Source organism: Podarcis raffonei, chromosome 3, assembly GCF_027172205.1.
Source record: "Podarcis raffonei isolate rPodRaf1 chromosome 3, rPodRaf1.pri, whole genome shotgun sequence".
NCBI classification, from domain to species: domain Eukaryota; kingdom Metazoa; phylum Chordata; class Lepidosauria; order Squamata; family Lacertidae; genus Podarcis; species Podarcis raffonei.
This window is the reverse complement of record NC_070604.1, coordinates 96,511,748-96,520,313: the sequence shown is the minus strand read 5'-3', so window position 1 is coordinate 96,520,313 and position 8,566 is coordinate 96,511,748. Positions and strand designations below refer to the sequence as shown.

Sequence of the window (8,566 nt, the reverse complement as noted above, 5' to 3'; positions counted from 1 at the left end):
TGGCCAGAGTAAACTTAAGCTTGTGTACTCAAAAGTAAGTCCTATTGAGTTCAATGAGACTTATTCCAGCATTAGCATGCATAGGATTACAGCCTATAAATTGTGTGTGGCAAAGATCATCCTCTACTAGGGCCTCAGACTTTTTACTGTACATGCTCTTTCTGGCTTTACAGAGGCATGTGGCTGCAAGTGTTTTTAGCTTCTTCCACACATGAGATTTTGAATACAAGAAGGAAAAAAGCAAAGAGAGAGGGAGAGAAATACTGCAAGCAGGTGCCAGCGATTTTAATTTTATCCATTTATTTTGCTTTCTCAAGGCCTATTCATAACACCACATTGACACAACAACAGAGTAGGCCATGAGTCAGATCTAGTTCAGGGGAAGTGGATAATGTGACTTCCTGATCACAAACAAAACTCAACTTGTATTTAGCTGGAATACAAACAGGGCACATTTATGCTTCTTGGGCAGCTGTTTCATTTCTCCATTATCACTTTAAACAAAGCACACCCAGGGACAGACATACCTTGTATGTGTGTTCAGGCAATTAGTGACCTACATGATGGCGGCTGGAGAAGGAGGAGAGGACAGAGGGTGAAGAAAGAGCTGTGAGTGGAGGGTGGCTCTTTCCCCATCCTTTGGACCCCCTGGAGAACTCCACAAACCTGGATCAGGGTGTGGAGAGTACAGCTGAATGGGGCACAGCTGTGTGCAGCCTGAGGAAGTACCATTCACCTTGGGCCTGCCCATAAAAAAGCAAGTCTATACAGTGAGATATTAGGGTGATGCCTGCTGTTTTCCAGGAACTCCTCTTGTGAGACATTTGTGGGTGAGTTGAGAGTTTGTTTGGACCCTGGGTGAGAAGCCGCAGGCTGAGAGGGAGGGAGTACCAGAAGGAAAATGAATTAATACTGATTTGCATATATTAGTAACTTTGCATTAATATAACATTTTTATATGTAGCTGTGTATCTTTGTAATATTTCATTTAAGTTGTCTGTTGGCGCTTCCGTTTTTTTGTATACCACTTAGAGGTGTTTAAAAAATATTAAGCAGTATAGAAATTCATAAATCATCAATCAATCACTATATGGGGCTCTTCCGATGGCAGCAAATACTGTACTTGCCTACCCCCCCCCCGGGTGGAAAGAAGTGTGTCTTGACACTCTGTGTAGCTGCCCCCTGTTTCTGGGACCAATGTTGATTTACTTCAGAACATGTTAAGAAAGAATTGCATTCCTTTGAGTTTAGCCAGAGGGGAGAGTCAATTGCTGTGATGGGCCTGAAGATGAGGAAGTGGAAAATAAATGAAGGTTTAGGGAGGATGGGTTATTTTTAAAAAACAACAACAGGAAAGACAATTTGGATTTGGGAACCACATTTGTATCACATCCTACCTGATCTCAGGGTCCAGGTAACTTCATATGGAGAGAGGTGGTCCTTGAGGTATTGTGGTCAACTCTGAACTTGGTGCCAGAAAGAGGGTGAGATGTTGTTCAGCTCCAGCGTTTTGGGAGGCAGTAGTTGAGAATCCCTGAATGGGTACGCTGTAACTCTTACATCTTCCTAGAGATATGAACTTCTGAAGTAGCTAAAAACTACAAACAAATGTTCCCACTGCCCATTTTCCTGCCCTCTCCCTGTAGGCCCAAGGTGTCCAGAAACAAGTGCAAGAGGTGTGAAGGAAGCAGCTTAGTCTCTAAGGCTCAGAGAAGGCAGCAAGGAAGAGCAGCAGTAGGCCTCAAAGGTTTGAGAGTAGGCCCCTTGCAGGAAAGTGGGGCTCACCAGAAATGCCTACCCTTGACGGCCCTGAAATTTTGAGGGCAGCCAAATGAGGACGCAGTAAAAACTGCCAGTGCCAGAAGTCTAATGTGTGGTGAGTTTTTGACCATATCTTAAGCAGACCTGCCAGGCTATGTCCACTTCCCCTCACCTTGGGAAGAACTAGGTAATGGAGCCTATTGTTCCAACCCGCAGTCTATATGTGAATTTCTGTGTGTGAGGAGCTCTGAGGTGCACCATCTAACCTCTCTTCGGTTCCTATACCAACAATCTAGGAACTTTTACCACTTTATAACTAACCTAAGTTTTATTGCCTGTGCAACTTCTGTGAAGCACTTGAACCTGACCTTTGAAGGGTTTGTAAGCAAACCATTTTTTTAACTTAACCAAAAGTGTGTTCTTGTGCTGGGGGAAAAGGGAAACTTTGGGGGGAAACCTTTTTAAGGGGACACTTTTGAACTTAATTAAAGGGACTTATTTTAAAGGTCTAATGGTCTGTATCTCCATGCTTTCCTTTGCTGTATATTTTATGAATTTAAATCTCTGCTGGGTTTCTCTCACCAAGGAGTACTTGCCCCAAGCTTTGATCTTGGCATCCAGGAATTCTCCTTTATATATTTTTTCCTGCACCAACAACACTAGCCATCGATTTGGAAGGCATATCTCACACAATATGGAATTTAAGAATTTGTGAAGTTCTTCAACTGGGGTTCCCAATATGACATCCTTCTAGGTGCTACAAAAGTTCCCTTAGAGGGATGTCATATTGGGGACCCCCTAAAAGTGCCTGTTTATTATGGGGCATGGGGAGGGTGTCTCCTTTTTTGCCTGGTTATTTTTTGTCATTTCATTTATTACGGCCATAGGCCCATACGGGTAAAAAACAACACATAAGTGACAGCTTGTGCCGTAGGGGAAAAAAAAAACAATCGCTAAAACACCACTATAACAATAAAATACTATAAGATGGAAAGGCATACTACGCCTTAATTAGCTTGTAGTGCTCCTTGGCGTCGCTTTTGAGAAAGGACAGCGACCAGGAACCTAGCCACCTTCAGGGTCGTGTGGGTATCCTTGTCCTGCAAGATTTGGGCAAGGTGGAATTTTGGTGGGGTACCCTCTAATTTCTGAATGATTGATCCCAACAAATTTGCCCGTGGCACATTGAACAAGGGGCAAATGAACATAATGTGCTGGAGCGACTCCGGCGTCACCTTATCACATTCGCACACGGCGGGGGCTTGGCCCTTTGAGAATCTATGTCTCAGGACATTGGAGGGAAAAACGTTAAACCTCGCTTTGGTGAAGGCCAGTCTGTGGGCAATAGTCGAAAGGGAGGAGAGGTATGATGGAACGCAGTAAGTTAAAGTGATACCAATGTTCTGGGGCGAGCAAACACCTCCCCCCAGCGTATAATTTCGCTGTAAGTCGATGTCATCCAGTCTTTGGCGGATCAATCTTTGAGCAGTGATTTGGTCTAGTTTTAGGGAATCTGAGGGAGAGATTCCATAACTCAGGAGTTTGGCATGAATTCTACTAGTCCAAAGGCTAGAGAATTCATCTCGCCATAAGCATTGAACAAGGTAATGGTTTGGTAATCTATGCCACAATGATAACCAGTAATTGAAGACTTGCTTCCACAGACAAGTTTCTAAGGATGCGATCTTCAATTCTAGTCGCATGGCTGCATTGCTTACGCACAGGGGGAGCATTAGGAGCCGACGTAGGAATTGGCTTTGCAGAGTCCCAAGGGGAGCAAGATCTGTCATCACGGCCCAGAGCGGGGCAGCATACGCAAGCACGGCAACCACTTTTGCCTTGAACACCTTTAGGGCCGAGGGAACATGCAAAGCTCCGTCTGAAAAGAAGAATCGGAGGAGCGCATATGACAAGGTTTTGGCCTTGTTAAGTAGGTGTTGAATTTGAGCTTTCCACCCCAAATTGTATTGAAAAATAACTCCTAGGTATTGAAATTTTAGGACTTGCTCTATTTTTGCTCCACCAAGCTTCCATTTGTATAATCTCCGGCTTCTGGAGAAAATCAGAATCTTTGCCTGGTTATTTGTTTTGGAGAGGTATTTTGCATGGGGTGTTGGCATGGGGTGTTCTGAGCATTGCCATTTCTAACTTTGTGGAAAGCGTATTTTGTGATTTCTATTAGCATTTCTTATATTTCCAAATGTGCTCTTTCACGTTGCTGTAAGTAAAGTTACTTCATGAAAGTAACATCTTCAAATGAGAACTATTGGTAGGAGCAGAGGGCAGGAAAGAAGCTATTTTTTATTCTGTTTTGCATGTGATATAGAAACCTGTATTGGGGGCGGGGGAATCCAAAACATCTCATTTCTGTAGTACAGAAAAGCATCCCATTATCCAAGTGCACTGGAGCTCTTTTTAAACACCTGGCTCAGGGCTCTTCTTTTAATAAAAGAAAAAATTGCTTTGAGCAAATACTGTAGAATTTTTTTTGAAAGTGAGAAATAATGTTAATGTGGAGAAGCTACCAACATAAGCCTGAATATGATAAACCAATTCATTCATCTTTAAGGAACAGTTTTATTTAACACAATTAATGCTGAAACAAATATTTAGAGTGAACTTTGGATTTGATCAGTTCTGTGTATTTACATGATATGAATTTGATTTGGGGTGTTTATCCAAGTGACACAAGTCCAACTATAGTTATCTAAGCAGCTTGGGCAACGTGCAAAATGCTCAGATAATGTGAGGACTGCTGATATGCTGATCTATGGCTCCATGGATGTCACACAGGACACATAATGAGCCTATGAGTAATGAGAATATCCTATCTGCAAAGATTAAAAGAGAGATATTAATGATCACAGTCTGTGGGCTGGTGGAAATATTATTCACCCTATGTGCAGGGCACAGAAATGTCCTTACAGTGGTGATAAACACAGGGGAAATAATGTTTTGAATTCACAGTATTAGGATAGATTGAAGCTGCATAGCAGCAGCACTGCTGCTTGAGGTATGCAACACAGAATAACAGCACATCTTAAGAAGGGCCGGCCCAACCATTGGGAAGTGTGAGGTGGCTGATTTTGGATGTCAGGAAAGGGCAAGTTTGTTGATTAATTAACCTTGTTATTGCAGTAGGCACCAGTAAGCACCTATGTGATTTTTCTGTGGGGTATTCTGCACCCTGATTTGGGGGCAGGGGTGACATTTCCTATTCTGTCTCTGGCAGAAAAATGTCTTTGACTGCTTCTGATCATAAGAGTCACATAAATGTGATTCTTCCCAGGTTTTCTGAGATGGAGAGGGAAAAACTATGTATGCTATCCTAACCTCTTGAAGGAAGTGTCTGACTAAAATACATTTTAAGATGCTAACCAACCAGTTATGCTTATACAGCTGATCAAGATGGAGTGTGGCCTGAAACTTGCCGTTATTTTACAAATGTAATATGTTCTGATTTTCCAGTGTGGATCACTTTCCATACCCAAGACAAATTGATCCACTGTTTTAGTTGCTTCTTTTATAATCTAGGTGATTTCCTTTTGTATCTCCTTTTTCCCTTGAACCTCTGCCTGTTTGTCCAATATATCAGGCAAACAGATTCTGCTTGATCCGCCCCTTTTGTCAGACACAATACCATCAAAGGCAGTGATTTGTGAGCTTGAGAGAGCAGAGACAATGTGTGCCTGGGTCACTGGTAATTAAGGAATGTCAGTGGTCAAGAAGGGCGAAAATCAGTTCAAGCCAAACTGAAGCATTTAGGTATTTTAGTGCTGCATCCTTTTAGGTCTCTCTCAGCTTATAAATATTAATTTAAAGACTACCAACAAGGACAGTAAACGGATTTAGGCATAAAACTTCCTGTCAGGAGTGATTTATGCCCAATAAAAGGAGAGCTGGATAGAGAAAGCCTGCTTCGCTAAGTTTATGATAGACAGTGAAACAGTGCCATCAAAATAAAAAGGATTCCACCATGTAGCTTGCTGTATGGGGTGCCTCCGTTCTTAATCAGCATCATGCGGGTGATGTTTTCTTATTTATTGTATTGTTTTCTTTCATAAAGACATCTGATGTGATATGGTTAAAGGTCTGGGGCAGTGTAAAGAATATAAGTGAGCTCTTATTTTTGTGTTCTTATTACCACAAACAGGGCAATGCTAACTTATCCATTTTGCTGTTTTCTTTTCTTCCTAGCTGAGTGTTTACATTGAATGTGAGCACGTCAGCATAATTTTTGGAGAAGTGCTTTGTCATAAAGTCAGCACCACCCAAAAAGGTGTCACTTAGGAACATAGGAAACCACATAGCAAGTCAGGCCACTGCTCCATCTCTAGCTCAATATTGTCAATATTGGCAACAGATCTCCAGGGTTTCAGAGAGAGGATGTTCACAGCCCTACCTGGAGGTGCTGTAGATTGAACCTGAGGCCTTTTTGCAGGCAAAGCAGATGCTCTACCACTGAGCTTGAGACTCCCTACCAAATACCATTTGCAAAAGCACAAAGATAGACAGGTCAGGTAGATATGAAAAATTACTTTTATTATAAGTTATCAGGTGAGTAGAGACACGGGGCTGATTATTTTGCATGACTGCATCGCTCTCAAGTGTGACTGCTTTGCTGTTAGAGGGAATGGTTTTAAGGCCTGGTTTATAAGTGTCAGGAGCCACCCTGCTATGGTAGCTATTTGTGCTATGGATGATGGGGCCAATAAAAACGTAATTATTGCCCTGCTGGATCAGACCAATGACTTGTCTAGCCTAGTATCTTGTTCCCCTTTATAGCCAACCTGATGTCCACAAACCAAACATGAGAGCAGGAATCCTCCCACAGCTACTCTGAAACAATGAATACAGTGGTACCTCAGGTTAAGAACTTAATTCGTTCCGGAGGTCCTTTCTTAACCTGAAACTGTTCTTAACCTAAGGTACCACTTTAGCTAATGGGGCCGCCCGCTGCTGCCGCACCACCGCTGCGCGATTTCTGTTCTCATCCTGAAGCAAAGTTCTTAACCCAAGGTATTATTTCTGGGTTAGCAGAGTCTGTAACCTGAAGTGTCTGGAACCCGAGGTACCACTGTATTTAGAGGCATAGTGCCATAGGTCTTGGAGGTAGCATATACAGTAGCTACCATGACTAGTACCAATGAATAGGCCTATCCAGTCTTGGTTCAATCTCCTTTTAAAGCTGGTGACCATCGCTACATCTTGTGGCAGTGAATTCCATAGGTTAACTATGGCCCCATGTTGTTTGACAGATTAAGTGTGTTTTAAACTGTTGGCTGCTTTGATAACATTTTTTGGTAGGGGAAAAAGTGGTATATGATGCAAATAAAAAAATAAAAGGCTAACACTCTGCTTTTCCATAGTTTGTCTTGCTGAGACTTGAAATTCTCAGGACTCCTCCCAAAGATCTGCTTATCAGCATTCTTGTTCCCAGTTGCCACCCACTATGCAGCTAGACATATGAATCAAGCCTAACCCTTCTTTCTTTTTTTGCGGAATGTATGTTGAATCAAGAGGGACAAAATTTACAAGTGTTTCTGCAATGCAACTTTCACATTCATTCCAATAAGGCTTTTTACAAGTGGCACAAATAAGCTTTGCCAAAATGAATGAAAACTGTGTAGCAGCAGAGTTTTCACCCTAAATCAGGGCTGCAGCATTATTCTTGGCCTCTGACTGCAGAACGATTTCTGGGCTTATTGTGCCGCAGAATTTATTAACCTTGATAATCAAATTCACTCCCCTGGGGTGTTGCTTTGTTGAATGAAGTCACTTGTTCTTGCGTTATGGGAACAACAGTGAAGTCAATGAAATCTGACCACAAACCGACTTATTATGAAATTTCCTGACAACTGATTTAATGGCTTGGTCAGAAAGCAAAGTTATATGGCCCTAATTCCCTTGAAAAAGTAATTTTGTTTACAGCAGGTTCACCAAGGCTGTTTATTTTTAGAAGACATGTGGGACTGGCAACAAAACATTGCAGTGTATTCTTGCTGCCAGCCAGTCAATGGCCCAGCCTTCCTCTAAGGTGCCCCATTCTATCCATCCTCCTTCTAGTGTTCCAGTTTTCTTTTCCAAGTGATTCTCAATGTTCTGTGGCTACCAAGCATGTTCAGTCTTCCTTTGGCTGTGTGTAGGCTTGCAGGGGTGGGGGTAGTTCCCTTAAGACTACTACTACTACTACTACTACTACTACTACTACTATTATTATTATTATTATTATTATTATTAATTTATTTTGTTGTTGTTTTAAATAATTTTTATTGATTTTCTTTCTTGCAACAAATATCCATCATCATTACTAAACTTTCATTTTCCAATTTCTCCTCTTCCTGTTGACTTCCCTCAACCTCCATTTCTGCTTTGTTACATCAAATGGTACAATCTACTGTTTATATAAGATACTATGTTTTCCCATTGTTATATTTCTTTGTTCTCTGTAAATAAAATTGTAAATGTTTATTTAAATCCTGCCAGTGAGTCCATTTTTTTTGTTTGTTTCTGCAAATATGTTGTAAAGGGTTCCCATTCTTTTTCAAAGACACTATTGTCCTTTTCACGCAACTTGTCCGTTAATTTTGCTAACTCTGCATAGTTCAACTTTTCTTGCCACTGTTCTTTGGATGCTACTTCTCCGGTCTTCCAGTTTTGTGCTATTAACATTCTTGCTGCTGTTGTAGCATACATAAATAATGTCAGTTTTTATTTTGGCAGCTCTTGTCCCAAAATACCCAACAGAAAACTTCTGGTTTTTAAACAAATGTTATTTTAAACATTTTTCTCAATTCATTGTATA

General features: G+C 41.4%; 1 long non-coding RNA gene across 1 annotated transcript in view; it reads left to right on the top strand.

The window, feature by feature from the left end:
- Positions 1–1,497: 1,497 nt before the first annotated feature.
- Positions 1,498–8,566, top strand: part of LOC128411130 (uncharacterized) — a 77,699-nt gene continuing 70,630 nt past the window's right edge. The window contains exon 1 of the long non-coding RNA XR_008329699.1: positions 1,498–1,876. This is a non-coding gene — a long non-coding RNA (uncharacterized LOC128411130). The remainder of the gene's footprint in view (positions 1,877–8,566) is intronic.